Source organism: Scomber japonicus, chromosome 12 (assembly GCF_027409825.1).
Source record: "Scomber japonicus isolate fScoJap1 chromosome 12, fScoJap1.pri, whole genome shotgun sequence".
NCBI classification, from domain to species: Eukaryota; Metazoa; Chordata; class Actinopteri; order Scombriformes; family Scombridae; genus Scomber; species Scomber japonicus.
Genome location: NC_070589.1, coordinates 17,279,835 through 17,295,539, shown reverse-complemented (window position 1 = coordinate 17,295,539; position 15,705 = coordinate 17,279,835). Strand labels below are relative to the sequence as shown.

At 39.1% G+C, this 15,705-nt stretch overlaps 1 protein-coding gene across 1 annotated transcript in view; it reads left to right on the top strand.

Annotated features, from left to right (window-relative positions):
• Positions 1–14,475: 14,475 nt before the first annotated feature.
• eif2b3 (eukaryotic translation initiation factor 2B, subunit 3 gamma) overlaps positions 14,476–15,705 on the top strand; it is a 38,354-nt gene continuing 37,124 nt past the window's right edge. The window contains exon 1 of the mRNA XM_053330196.1: positions 14,476–14,785. The gene's annotated coding sequence lies outside the window, so the exon portion shown is untranslated. The remainder of the gene's footprint in view (positions 14,786–15,705) is intronic.

The following is a 15,705-nucleotide window of genomic DNA, read 5'->3' as shown; positions in this document are numbered from 1 at the left end:
GATATCCCCTTGTGGTTTTCGTGTATGACATTCTTTTTTATATCAAATAAGTCATTACCGTTTAATACCAACAAAGAAGAGGTGCAGCTGTCTGTCACTAGGACAATACAATTGCACACATCCATGTGTCATGAACAGAAATTTCTTTGATTTGACAGATTAGATCCATACATCTGGCTTCTTCTGTATATCTGGTCAGGATGATAGGGGAACCTCTCCCCACATGCACTACACAAAAAGCAGGGAAACACAGTGTCAGCAGTCTGTTTCAGGGTCTTAGACCTCTATTGCGTACATCTACAGTTTGCACACACACACACACACACACACACACACACACACACACACACACACACACACAAACCAATATAGTCGTTAAGGTCCTTTGCAAATGAATGGCATGTCCTTTACAGAAGGTAAGTGCTTTACATGCTGCCTCAAAAAGTTTTGTGCCACCAACAAAAAAGGTTTTATATGGTCTATTCAAACAAGAGCTCCCACACACAGACACACACACATGCACAAACTCACACAACTTCATAAGTAGACACACAGACACACATGTACAGACACACACGTACACCTCCCTCAAATGGAAAGCCAATGGCTTCTCTCCTTAAAAGGGGCAATAAATACTTTGTAGCTGTGCCAACAGACAACCCCTCTTTCAGAGTGTCAGCCAGGCTCTGAAAGAAACCAGTAAACAATGGCTCAAAGAAAACATCAGCTTATTAAGTAGTATTGTGAAGATCTACCCCAAAACAAAATCTTCATGTTTTATTCACTGAATATCAGCTTAGACATGGGAGAAAACTGATACTGTGGCTAATTATTATGAGGCAAATCTGCTTCAAATAACTGTCAAAGATAGTTTGATCTAACAAATGTTTGTCTAACACACTCAAATCTAGACTGTCCAAGCTTATACAGTAACAATATTGTGTGTACTGTTCACTTGATATGATTAATTTAATCACTAAAGATCCAGATATAAACACATACACACACATATCTCCACACGAAAAGGGAAGTGAGTCCTTGCTGAAAGCTAAATTGAAACATCTAGCAGTCATGATGCCATGACTTGCCATTGTTTCCAGGTCCTCGTCACAGGAGAATGGGAGAAGCGAGATGAGATGAAGGAACAAGGGGAGAAAGGAGGACTTTGCCACCCATTGGCAGCAGAAAGCGAGAGGAGACTGATATTAGGCGGTCTGTTTTGAAAACTGGTGGACACCCCTTTCCATATATACTCTCTCCCTCTCTCTCTGCCTCATTCTCTCTTACTCACTTGCCCTGCTTCCACCCCCAGCTTCTCTACCCCTCCCTCCTCCTTCCTCCTGCATCCCCCCTCCCTGGGAAAACAGGGACAACAAATTAGCCCTCTTTTCTCGGCAGGGCCCGGGGAGGAGGACACTTGGACAGCCCTCAGAGTGTCCGCCTGGAGTTCCCATGGACCCCTCTTGCCCCTTCCCCTTTCAGCCGGCGAGGAAGCAGTCATTGTGCCAGCACCTGTCTCTGAGGAAATTGGTAAAAGTGATGGCTTTGTTAGCCATCTCCATGACAACCAGGAGAAAAGAGCGGGGGCCAGTGAGCAGAGATTGGGGTAGGAGGGGGAGTGAGGAGAAAGAGTGGGAGAAGGAGGGAGGGAGTTAAGGGGCTTGACAATGGAGTAGCAGTTGCATCCCTTGGCTTTGCCAGCGATCTACGTGAGGATGCTGTGACTTGCTGTGTATGGGATAGGAGTTGGGGGCATTGTGTGTGTGTGTGTGTGTGTGTGCGTGTGTGTAAATGCAGAACATGTAAGTAGCAACCAGTGCAGGAATGTCTACCGACAATTTCTTTCTTTCTCTCTCGCCCTCATCCAAGTGGGTGACATTGTGACATCCACCAGTGAAGCTAGGCAGGAGTGTGAATGAGCTGAAAGCAACAAGGTCAGTCACATCATGTCCATAGAATATCCCCCTTGGAGCAGACAGGACACACACTATTTTAATAATGAAGCAGCAAGTTTCCTTGCTGTAGCCTAACTCTCACAATTATGCCATAAGTATACGGGACATCTTGTAGGAATTCTGGTCATTTTATCACAATCAAATCTGGTGTTGTGCATATATGACTTCATATACTACACAATGATAGAAGAAAATGCAGAGGAGATATTACTGGATCTATCATCTTCATTATCACATAATCTCACCTCCTGTGGAGCTGCATTATTGCTTCATCTAAAAAATTAACTGCTTAAAAATGTTCTCCATGATTGTAAAAATTGATTGACATTTTTTTGACATTTTTGTCATAAAGGAAGAGGGTGAACAGGGTGTACACTGAAATACTCCATTGCATTTGAAGCATGTAATCTAATGCAAGCCACAGCATCACTTTGGCCCATGTTCTCTTATGTCCACTGCTGCCAGTGCAGGTCATGTGTTCAGTCATACATTGAGTTACAGTCATTACCTCCGCTAGACCAGCAGATGGTGCTCATTCATTGATTCTAACAGAAGCAGGACCTCTTCAGAGGCCAACTGCAGAGTCTTATGTCCACATTTTGCAACAGTGGGACCCTAGGTCTCACCTATTGCTTGGAAATGAAGAGCACTCAGCCCTCAGATTCTGTTCCACAGTTATAAGAGAAGTGAAAAATAAATTCTTATTATAACTGATATGTTTGTTAATGATGAACTCCCAGTATTTATCATGAGCATTAGACTTCCTTCGTGTTTTAAGTCAGTATATATCATTCTAAATCTTCTAAATTATAACTAATTCCTTCAAAACACACATAAATGGCCAAATAAGTAAATATTTATTTTCATCTTTTCAATTCATTTTACTTAGTAAAATAGACCACATAGCAGGTTTGTTTGATTCTGTGCATGCGTGTTGTGTATGCGTGCATGTGCGTGCGAGCATGCATGTGAAAGACCGCATTTGAAGGTATGATTGATGACGCCTTCTTGGCACAAAAGGGCTGCATATCAAGATGGGAGGGGGAACAACTATATTAGTGGTCAAGACCAGGAAACTGCTGTCATTCACACAACCACAATGGTGAGTTTGAATCCCTCACATGAAGGAAGTTCTGAGGCTATTCTGGCAATGTCTGATACAGTCTAATACCCAATGAGGGTGGTACTATTTTCACTCTCTGCATGAGGCCTGTGATGTTGGAAAGTCCAGTGTAGATAAAGTAATATAAGTTGTTTTGATCATGTCACAATGATAGAAATCCAACTGTGGCTATAAAAGGCCAGGATGATTTTATGTGGATAAGATGTTCTTGTCTTATTCTACAGTTGTGTTACAAGGTGGAAGGGTGGTAAATTGTAATTTAAATTATATTCAACTATATTTTTAGGTTCACTGTGTATGTGTGTATGTTTGTTTCTAGAGGTAGGGTGTGTTTCTCTCTCTTTGGGCACCAGGTTCTTCCCAGCATCCTGAAGATCTGTGCCTCATAACTCCAGTCTGAATCTTATTTGTGTTGTACAGGTGCCACTGCAGATGAAGATATCATACTGCCACACCACAAATCTGAAGGCATCTTTATTTCAATATGATCTGATTATTTTTGCCACATGACATCTTCTCCCTCCCTTCAATCTTTTCTGTCATTTTATATGTACTAATGTTGCATAAAACAATGCACTTTTACCATAATTCATGTATTTTTAAATGTTCATTTTAAAATGGCCACATGGTCACATTCCATCTTAGTAAGTTACTTTTGCAAACACTTATAAACAGCTACTGTTGGTATGGTGAAAACTACTGCTTAGGATACTGCATGCATGTGTGGAAAATGAATCGGTTGCATCACAGGTTGTTAAAAAAAAGTACAATTCAACTGCACCACATTATCACGTGAAAAGAACAAAAATAACTGAGAAAATAGAAACAACCAAACCCAGTATTGAACATTCATGGTTAAAACAAATATCTTTTCAATTTAAAACAGGATGGGATATTTGCGGCCAGTGGGTCTCAACATCTGGGATGGTCTGGGGGATCAAAGGGGACAAGAAAAACATATTCTATATAGCTGTTTTTCAATTCTATGCTTTCTTTTTGTGAAGTACTGGATATTTTCACTTCTCGGGTCCCTTAAAATATTGAAATTAAAACAATCTAAGAAAGTAAAATCACTCTTTGGTTAGTCTGTAAACACCTCATGGATGCACTGAAGGTGAGTGGGGGGTCAAAAGTATACATTCTTTACTTGTCATGGGTCACAAGTCAAAAAGCTTAGAAACCACCATTGTAGGAATTTTTAAAACTGTAACTTGGTTGTCGCTGCTCTTAAGATGCAACTGTTGTCAACTTTGCATTTAAAAGGGAATACATTTCCCCACCTCATATGGTTTTGATAACAATAAGTTCTACTATATCACTGCAACATCATCCTCACACCTCGTCGACACCCCCTGATAAAATACTCAGAGAGCATCTGATAATGCTGAAACCATTCAAAACTATCCTGTCTTTTATGTGGTGCAGAATTTCCATCTCACATTCTCCTCCAGAACAGAGAATAAAATTTGATAGGCAGCATTGAAAATAATTGGCCCTGTGTACTGGTCCTGTCCTAATACTCTCTGTATATGAATGTCATTCCAAACAGCTCTGCTGAATATTGCCATGTGGGAACAAAGTGAACACGGTGGGTTTACGAAGGCCTCTAAAAGTGTCTTCACTGCTGTCCAGGGGCTGAGATTTATCTCTTCTCCGATGTGAAGCTGCACTACCTTCACTGAAACTAAATACTCTCAACATCTGGAACAGACACTTGTGTGTGCATGTGTGTCTGTGTGTGTGTGTGCAAGCATGTGGCCGTCCTCTTTTTGATATAGAATTCCATGAAATGAAACTTAGCCTCCTACGCAAAATGACAGTATTTCGTACGCACAAGACACAAGAAGCCAGATTAGATATTGTTCTTTCCTCCCTTTTTCCTTCACTCACTTGAAGACACCCACATTTGTCTGTTTTTAAGTGTTACATAATGCGTGTGGGTTGATGTTTTTACATTTAGTAGATACACAGAGACATAGCCACTTGCTTCCCACTCCTCAACACACACTCATCTCAGCCTTTTTTTGTCATGATCTGTTGATGGATTATTATTGATTTAAAAGTGAGCCTTGCATTGACCAACACAGAAGCAATAATTCCCTTCACAAACCCTACTGTCTTCTAACAAAAGCTCATTTTCTGTACTGGTTTCAATCAATCAATACCCTTCTCGATTTCTGTAGATATGACTAAAAATAGTAGATTTTGACTTATCTGACATATTTGTTCTTGATACACATTCAGACAGTTCTCATGTCTTTCCAATCTCCACTGCACTCCGCCTTTAAGTGTGGCCGTTTGGAACAGCTATAAACACTTTAACCTGCTGACGTGGTCGGACAGCAATGTGCATATTTCTGAACCACTGCTTTAACCAGAAAAACAAAAGTTCATTACAGGTAGTAAAGAGTGAGTGCTAGTAATGGTATCATTTGTATCATCATTTGTGTGTCCTTGCATTTGCAAATATGTGTGTGGTCCTGTGTGTGAATATGTCCACATGTATATGTGTGTTTGTTGAACTATTTACTTGTATAATGGTCTTTAAATGCAAACAACTGTTTCCATGTATTTTATAGTGTTTGGCGTTACAGTCCTTTGGGGAAATAACACAGAGATTTGTAAAACATTGGAAAGGCATGGTGTGCAATTTGTTACTGAATTACTTTACTGTTATTGGGGCTGGCTTATTATTGTTTTACAGCTTGAGTATGCTTTACATGCAAAAAAAGAAAAACAGGTCAGTGCCTTATACTTGGGTCACACTGTACATGATGTAGACATCTTTAACATATTTATTGTCTTAGTTTATTACAGCACGTTGGGTAATAATTGAAGGGGCACCATCACCCAGTATGAGTAGAGGGAAACACATGAACAGATGTTTGTCCATCACAGAGGTAACATACAGAGAGACAAGCAAATGTGTATCTATGTTCCATTTTGAATCACTACTTTAGTTTACTTGATCTACATGTCTTTGAACTGTATAAGGAATCTAAAGCACCTGGAGGAGACTCAGATACTCCTTCAACTCACCAGCAGGTTCAAATCAAGAAATGTTGAGGTGACTGTGCTGAACATTGAGCCACATCCTGCTCTGCAAAATCAGAAGTGTTTGTTACTGTTATTTATGACACTTTAAAATATTGAGTTCTATACACACCCCATACAGTTAATTTAATGTAAGTGTCAGAAACAGGCAACTGACTGTGTAGGAATCGTGTGTCTGCATGTGTGTGTCCATCAGTGGCTCCTCTGGGGCTTTTGTTAATGCTGCAGATGTGTATGTTAATGTTCAAGTTTAAATGCTCTGGTGCTCAAGGGAAAAAAAGTCAGGGAAGGAATTTAAAAGTGTGAACATCTCTCAAGTTTTCTTTTTCTGATTGTGTGTCAATTTGTTGGATGTATTTGGTCGAGCAATTTTCTTCATGTGTAATATCAATAATTCTTTAAAAAACAGCAACTTTCTACATACTGTAAACACAATATGTCATCGATATGAACTAGCTAACACTTTGCTTTGCACACCATAATTGATGCAAGCTCTTGCATAATGATGTAAGTTTGAAATTGTATGTGTCACTACTACCCAAATAGCAGCCTTGTAATGTTTGACTTTTAACAGCATGAAATTAATTCATTTCACATAGGACTGCTATTTACTCTCAGTTCTTTTTCTTTGATTTCTGGATGGTAGTGGAAAGTATTGTGCCTTTTTTCTGTTGTTGTAGTGTCCATACATGTGTGTGTTTCACTCTCCATTAGGGATACAACCAACAATTATTTTATCACTTTGATTTGGATTGATTTTGAATTGATTTGATTTGGTCCATAAAATATCCGAAAATGGTGAAGAATTTCTTAAAGCCTTAAAGATAACAACTTCAAATCTCTTGCCTTGTCCAACCAAAAGACCATAACCAAAATATTTTAGTTTAGTGTCAGATAAGACAATGAAAGCAGCAAAAATTATGAATTTCCCACATTTATCTCCCCTTTGAATGTCTCTATGTCAGTGTTCCCTAAAAGTTCAGATCCAGTGAATTACCCCAGACATGATTTTTTTCATTCTCTAGCTTTCTTTTTTTTTTAAAGACACATTTTAGAAGTAAGCATGGGTGCTTACTTCTAAAATCTCCCCCCGTCTCTCTGTGTATCTCACGCATACACACACACACACAGACACACATACACACACACACACACACACACACACACACACACACACACACACACACAATCACATATACACACACCGCAGCTCACACACGAGCAGACAAACACCTTAACCTCAAACCTCATGCTAGGTGCAGACAGGACCACACATACTGTCTCACACACAAAATGTTTGGAATGCTATAAACATTTATTTCGGTTGAAAAGAAGATTTTTGTGTGTGTGTGTGTGTGTGTGTGTGTGTGTGTGTGTGTGTGTGTGTGTGTATGCGTGTGTATGCATTTGAAAGGGAAGGAAAGTTTAACTACAGATGTAGGCCACCAGACAGAGAGAAATCGAACATGACCAAATATTTGGGGTGTGTTGTCCATAAAACAGGACAGGTTTATACATAACAAGAGTGAAATCCATTGCTGAATCATTGTTTACCCATGAAATATTTCAAAAGGACATCAGCAGTGAATTACCAAAGCACCCAAGATTTGTGCTCGCTGGCCCTCTGGGACACCACTACAGAAGAGGAGCTTGAAGTGTATTTTGCAACATAGAAGACGTTTCCATAAAGTGTATGAATTAATGATAATAATCAACATTCCCAATTCGTCAGTATTTTTCAGTTATTTGTATTACATCTTCAACCTTGAAAATGTATTTTGTCTTTGCATTCGACAATAACATCTAAATTCTAAATATCCTGGCATCCTGTTTTTTTTTCCTTGTAAATAAATCCAGTGAGTAGCTCTTGGTAACACAGACTAAGAACTAATATTATGTTACATCAGACAGACAAAGACAAAATTGGCAAAATAGACTTTTATGAAAATATCATATCCCACACCATCAAGTTCTTTCCAGTTGGTGGCCCTGAACAATTCAACACTGTTGTGTAATAGTCTAATATTAGTATTAATCAACATCATTTACTCTGAAATGTGGTCACATTTTTTTCAATGTTTCTTTTTTAAAATAAAGCTGAAAGAAGTGTTTTCCTAAGAGAATAAAGGGTTTAATAAGCTAATGTCTATATGTATCTATCTAAGCCTGTGTGTGTGTGCATGTCTGGATTTGCCCACTGTGGTTGAGGGACCTCCCAGATAGTGGACAGTCCATCAGACAGAACATGGCCACAGAAAGACACACATTCAGACACACACACATACACACTTACCAAGCAGCCCAATGTACAGGCTTAAAGCCAGTCTGTGCTCTTTCTTAGCTATCATCAAAACACACATTTCACTTTATGTGTGTATGAAGAGGACAAGACTACTTTTGCATTACCAATATATTTCACAAACAAAAACTGCATCAGGGTCACATCTATTTTTACCATATAACCTGAAACTTTTACTCAGCACTGCTACACAAGAGCTGCTACTCGCTTCATTCACCAGCTTGTGAAAACATATTGTGTTGCCATCAAATATAACTATACAAGATACAAGAACAGACAGAGCAAAGCAAAGCAAGCAAAGAGACAGGTGAATGGACAACACACGCAGTAAGAACATTAGAAAGGCACAGAGTTGAGACAAGAAGCTTACAGAGAAACGTGCCAGTGCCTTGCGGCAGGGAGTTGCCCAATTTTTCCCACTCTGGCTTTTCAAAACCCAACCCAGATATTTCCTGGTTCTGACACCAGCTTGGCTCTCGGATCCCTCCTGCATGTGGAGAGAAACAAGAGAAGAATTACTCCAACTGTGTTCAAGTGAAAAAGAATGAATTTCAAGGTCTGGTGACGCAGACAGTTAAAGTTTAGGGTGAAAAAAAAATTGCATTTATTTGTGAAAGTTCCTGGAAAACATGCCTCATATCACAGTTGTTTGGGTCAATGACACTTAACGTTTTGCAGCTGGTTTTGAGTAGAGATGGTGTACAAATCTGGTTTTCAGATTTTGCTACAGCAAGACAGTGACTTGTATCTTGTAAAATCTTACGTAACAAAAGAGTGGTTGTGCATTTCTGAATCTTAGTAAACAACAAAGAAAAATACATTGCCATTTCCAGTAATGAAAATACCCATATAAAAATGCACTGTATAAATCCGCTAATCAGCTAAATATTTAGGGTGAACAGTGAAAGAAAAAATGAATGAACGTCTGAAAAGGAATGTCTTTTTACACTAAATGAATGTCTGCAGTATTGTTAAGCAACAGTGCAGTGAGACATCTTTATCTGTGGCTTTTGTGTGTATGTTTGTTAATCTCTGACATTGGATGAACAGGCCTGTTTTGGTTTCCACGGCAGCCGTGAGAGCCCCACAGTGCACTGGCCCTGGAAGTGGCGCAAACACAAACCACAGCATAAGTGTATGTACGTGTGTGTGCACAGGCATATGTGTTTGAGGCCACATTTGTATGTGTGTGTGTGTGTGTGTGTTTGTGTGTGTTGCAGTGCCCACCTCTAAACTCAGAGGGAGGCTTCACATACACACCCATGCATGCACACTCACATACACACACTCTTGCCTTGGCTCTGCTCTCTCCCTGGGTGGTCTGAGCTGCAAATGTTTATGATCTAAACCAAGCTAATCCAACTGGCTTGTTTCAGTGAATTGAGAATGATTTACAAGACGCAGCAACAGGGCCAAGAAGAGAGGAGGAAATCAGAGGAAATCTTAGGGCTTCGTTTCAATTCACTCTGTGACTAGACCTACACACTCTTCTTCACGTCTGTTTGCATGCCTATCTCCATCTGGTTCATTCTCAGAGCTCTAGTATTCTGTGTTTGTGTCTTTTTAATCTGCCCCCCACTCATTGCTTAGACGGATGGCTTTATTTGACAAATTAGGCAGGCTTTGACGATATGCAAAATACAAGGGATCAGTGGATTTTCAATTGCCTGTGAAGTCTCTCACCCTTGTTCTTGGCTCTTTTTTCCCTACAGAAAAGAGAGAATGAAAATATTGATTACAATCTGTCCCTTTCTTTATACACACGCTTTACACTTATGGTGGAACAGCATTGTCTTTCTAAGGAAACAAAAACATCTATAGCAGCATGTGAAAGGAATAAAGACACTATCATCCATTGCCAACCTTTTGCAACATCCACACACACATTTGCATCTTGGCATGTGAGCTTTCACTGACACCAGTAAACTGCAGACCAGTTCTCCAGTTTAGTTATGTGGAATGTCTTGCACACATCAGTGCTCTGTGGTAGACCAGCCAAGCAGTAATCTCTTTAAGTGTCAGTGGTTTAGGTTGACTTTTATTGCAGCATTGCGTTTTTGCCAGATCCCCCTTTTTTATGAAGAGAGAAGGATGCCACCTTCACACTGACAACACCTTGTAAACTGGGCGGGTGAGGAGGAGAAACAGAAAACCACAAAGGACCTTTTGTTGCTTTAGCACACTAGAAAAGAAAATCTGTTAGATTGTATATGATATATAATTCTATTCATGTATTTAGAAATGTTAGCCTGTTAGTTCAGTCATTTCTTGTGGCCTTATTTTTAACTTGTTGAAAAAATGAATGTCCAAAATCAGTTTAACTTCATGGGCTATCAGATGATCCATATGTTGCTTTTACATATATCACATTGCAGTTGCATTACGAGACAATTTTTCCCATCCCCTGGTATAAAAGTATCATCTTGATTCATTTTAATATTCAATATTGCATCCTGAGTCAAGTTTATATTGTAGTGTCTCTCAGCAAGGCGACAGGATGTTGACTGGCTTCGCTTGCACCTGTGGAACCATCTTTCAGTTTTGGTCCGGGAGGAGGACATCCTCTCTACTATTAAAAGTAGACTTATAACTTTCATTTTGATCATAGTTATAGTTAGGGCTGGCCCAGGCTTGCCTTGGACTAGTCTCGAGTTATGCTGTTATAGGCCTAGAATGCCAGGGGACTTCCCATGATGCGCTGAGCTTCTATCTCCTCCCCCCCTCTCCATCTGTGTGGATTCATGTACCATTAATGCATGTTACTAACTTGGCTTCTTCCTGGACCATTTGGCTATGGCTCGGTTATTGCTGGTGTTGTACTTCTCTGTGTATCTCTCTCTCTTCTTATCGTCCTTTCTCTCTCAACTCAAGTGGAAAAGGCAAGTGGCCCCCTACTTGGAGCCCAGTTGTGCTTGAGGTTTTTCCTGTTAAAGGGGAGTTTTTCCTTGCTGCTGTCGCCAAGTACTTGCTTATGGGGGAATGTTGGGTCTCTGTAAATTAATTAATTAGTACAGTCTTGACCTATGTGAAAAATGTGTGAGATAACTTATGTTGTGATTTGGCACTACAGTATATAAATACATTTGGCTTGACTTGACTTTATTAGTAGGCAGTACACAGGCTACTGTAGGCTGTAGCCAACACCAAAACAACAAAACCTGTCTGCTTTACCATCTGCTCTCTGCAGTAGCATCTCTCTGGGTGTTAAACTCTTTCTCCCTAAACTAACAAGAACAACACAAAACATCCTCCGTAACTCTCTGACGATCACAGGTGTGCTATCTCACCCAAATCATTGTCATAGGTAGCTGAAATGACTGACAGGTGCCACAGCTGTCAAGCATATAACATGTTCACTGACATTCTGGAAATCTCAATAACTACAATAAATGGTTCTCTTTACCTTCACCTCCACAGTGATCCACCGTCATCTCAGCTGGAGTCTGGATCTCCATGACTAACATAAGATGGGTGGGGAGCAGGAAGTAGAGTCCTGGGCAGTAGACTAGTATGCCATAGAAATCTCAATAACTGCAATCAACAGTGCTTTTTACCTTAGCTGAACTCTTATGTCTCAATACAGTGACAGTCATAACATAACAGTTAACACTAGTATGTCACCCAGTCCATTACACTATGTATAGCTAAAAGCACTATTATAAATAAATACACTTAAAAATAGTTCTTATCTTAGGATATACCCCTCATGCTAATATTTGATAATTCACTCTGTAAAGCACAACTGATACTGATATGAGTGTCATTTGCTTTGTAGGTATTTGGTCATGAACCAAAGTATTGAACAAATTGACATTTTTACCTTATGATGGGGCTAGATGAAAAGTTAAGGGTTTACTGAATTTAATGTCATTTTATTCTAAAATCCATTCAACAGTATAGTCAAGACATTTCACTCAACTCCACAAATGTCAACCTCATGCTGGTGCTTGAGGAAAAGTCAGGGGATCTCCAAACATTAAGATAAATCATCTGGGAGCAATGAATACCTGCACATGCATTGTGAATTTCATAGTAATCCATCCAACAGTTGTTGAGATTTTAAAAAGCAAAAAAGGTGTGCTGCTATGGTAATAAATATGGTCATATTGTGAAAAATGCAGGAGCCAGTCCTTTACAAGTCTGATTCATACATAGGTAATAAAAGTCGACATATTTCACCAGCTAGAGTTCCTATTTAAATGTAACATCAGAACCTTTTACGTGCTTAATCATGCATTCATCATTTTGGTATTCATCTGGTCTGTCAAAACATTGATATATAATGGTGTTTCCCATTGTTATATTTTCGTGATCTTCTTCAAGAGAAAGAAATTGCAACAGCATTGTTTTGGACGGTCCAATGCCAAGCTTTATCAGCTGAATCAGTCAACCTATTCTACAGTTCCTGTAGAAGAGACAGTGTAGATAATATATTATAATAATTTATAATATGATGTTCTCCTCCAGTGCAAGTTGATGTATACACAGTATTAGGTATTTGATTTGCACATCAAGTAATGAAACTATTCCTTATTAGACGTGAGCTATCGGTTGCCTGAAAAAAGCTCAAGTTGAGTGTGTGTCTATTTCAAAGTGTGACTGACATTTTACAGAGTAACAGCACCACCACACAACATGACCTAAATGTGAAGGAAATGTGACCATGAAGACTTTCTACTGTTTGTTAAATTGTCAATTAATTCTTTTTATCAAATCTTTGATCACTTCTCTCTCAGCTGTATCCCTCCCCTACAACTCTTCATTCTCACCTCAGTTCTTTTCCCGCCGTTACTTAGAGATTACTTTTCCAGGAACCTTTCTCTCTAACCTATTTTGACTTCATCCTCTTCCAACACTTTGACCCTGTCATGGTTTCCTCCTTCCGTTATGATTTTATTTCAGTATTCTGGCATTCAGGGAACAACAGACAGAAAAGCTTGGTTATCTCTTTTTCTCTCATTCTTCCCTTCATTCTCTCACTCTTCTGGCTTCCAGCAAGCAGCAACGAGCAGTCAAGCTCATCTCCTGGCCAGAGCAAACAAAACCAAAGCCACATTCCCCGAGCTCAATTTGCTGTTACGTCTCAGCTCTGTGAATTGGGAGTTTTCAAGCTTGACGTCTGGAGGAGTAACTGGGTGGCTTGTGGCTGCTAATCTGCTCACACCACTTTGTGTGTGTGTGTGTGAACTCGAGGAATTATGTCTACTCCAGTCCAAAAAAATAAAACAAATTGTGCACTAAAAGCTGTATTGGTTATTCAGTCGCAAAGAGCAACAGACAAAAGTTGTCTCAGGAAATTCTATGGTTACATACAATCTGGAGTGCCCTCTGCATCCTCTTTATGTCAAATTGGAAAGTTTGAATCTCCCCCCTCTTGACAGAAATTTTGAGTACCAAATGTATCTTACAGAGTGTGAATTAATTTATAATACTATAATCTTCTCATGTCATCAAATTATTAAATGCTCATAATGTGTCACCCTGATGGTTTTTGTGTTTTGGTGTGTCCTTAGTTTAATTCAATGTTATCACTATATTTACATTGTATATGAGCTCATATGGTAGATTTTAGCACGTTTTACATATTTAATTAATATTTTTAATGTATGTTATTATGTTTAATATTTGTAGTTGTGTTCAAGTGTGTGTTCGTTCTATATTTAAAGAGACATCTTTATTTTTATTTTGTTGAAATAATAATTATCATTGTCAAAAAAGTATATGGAAAACAAATGTATTGTGTTAGCATCAGCAAGGTTTTTGGTTCAACCTCAGACGTATATTGACCGAATATTTTATCATTTTAGCTATAATGATAAATACATTTAAAAAGTTCTCTTCTCTTCTCTTTGTAATTAAAACTCAATTGATTATTCTATTTGATTTTATTCTAATTATGACTATGTATTTATTCATGCATTTTTCCCCTTTGCTCCTATATACAGTATGTATGTGCTGTAATTTTAAATGTAAGTGTAACCGTTGTATTTTATTGTACTGTGTTCTGCACCGTAGGAACCACTCTACGCAGGAAGTAGTTTCCGAACACGGACATATTTCACTGAAAGCCCCCAGATGTCATCATACGATGCAGGCTGTTCTATCTGGTCTATCAGCATATTTAGCCAGTAATTAAAATTCTGCCCGTACCGCTTGTATTAGGAACTGTTTGCATTTCACAGGACGTGTCCAGCTGCATATGAGCTGTCTCCGAATCAGTGGTATCCTTTGCTGCTCTGTGCTAGCCCTTAGCTAAGTGCTAACAACAGTGACAGCAACTTTATCTACATGCGTCTACCATCGCTGTCATTTTCAGAGGCAGACGATCAACAGGGATCCAGGAGACACTAACAGGTACGTTTTGACTATTTTTTCAGGCATTATCATTGCATTACATTACACTATGATCTTAACGTTTTGTCAGTGACATGTTGTAGAGTCAATTAGCCATGCGCCTAACCTAAGTTAGACCATATGTCATCAGAAAGGTGTCAGTCAGCCGTAGTTGTTGTGCTAATGACATGCCACACTTTAACATAACGAAGAAACAGTGTTCTAAATTCTGCTGGGATCGTAATTTACGTGCCCTATGCGCAGGGTTTGGAAGGTTATGGGTTATGGGTTACAGATGACTAGTTACCCTATATAAAATGTAATAAGTGATGTAACTATTTCAATTACTTAATCAAAGTAAGGTAACATGACATTTGATTAATTTCTGATAACTTTTCTAATAAATGTTATCAACTGTTACGGTAAGTGTACCCATTTACCCCACTAAAATCTAAGTTCAGGTGTTTTTCATGGATACTGACATGATACATTACCGGTGTTACAAATCAACTGGTTTCACGTTAACTGGTTACCTTTGTTTGTAAACGTTGGGCCTCTGTCACTGCGACTGCAGATGTTCCAATCACGGAGAGAAAACGTAGCTGGCCTCGCGAATGCCTGAATGTACTTCCATATATAGGCTATCTGATGATCTCTTGCTCCACCTGGTTAATCCAAGCATGATGCTTCAATACAATTCAGTACAATTGTGGGATCCGAAATACTTGTCACCATATTCTGTATTCATCTCCAAATAAAAGTAAATAAACAGAAAGTCACCGGACAAGGGATTTGATACCAACTGCAAAACCACTACAGCTTGGTGTTTAACCATTAGGACACACAACTACACACCCATCAGCTGTCACACGGTGATATAACAACTGCTGAAGTACAAACTTCCTTGGCCAAATTAACTTGTGACCACTGTTATTGCAATG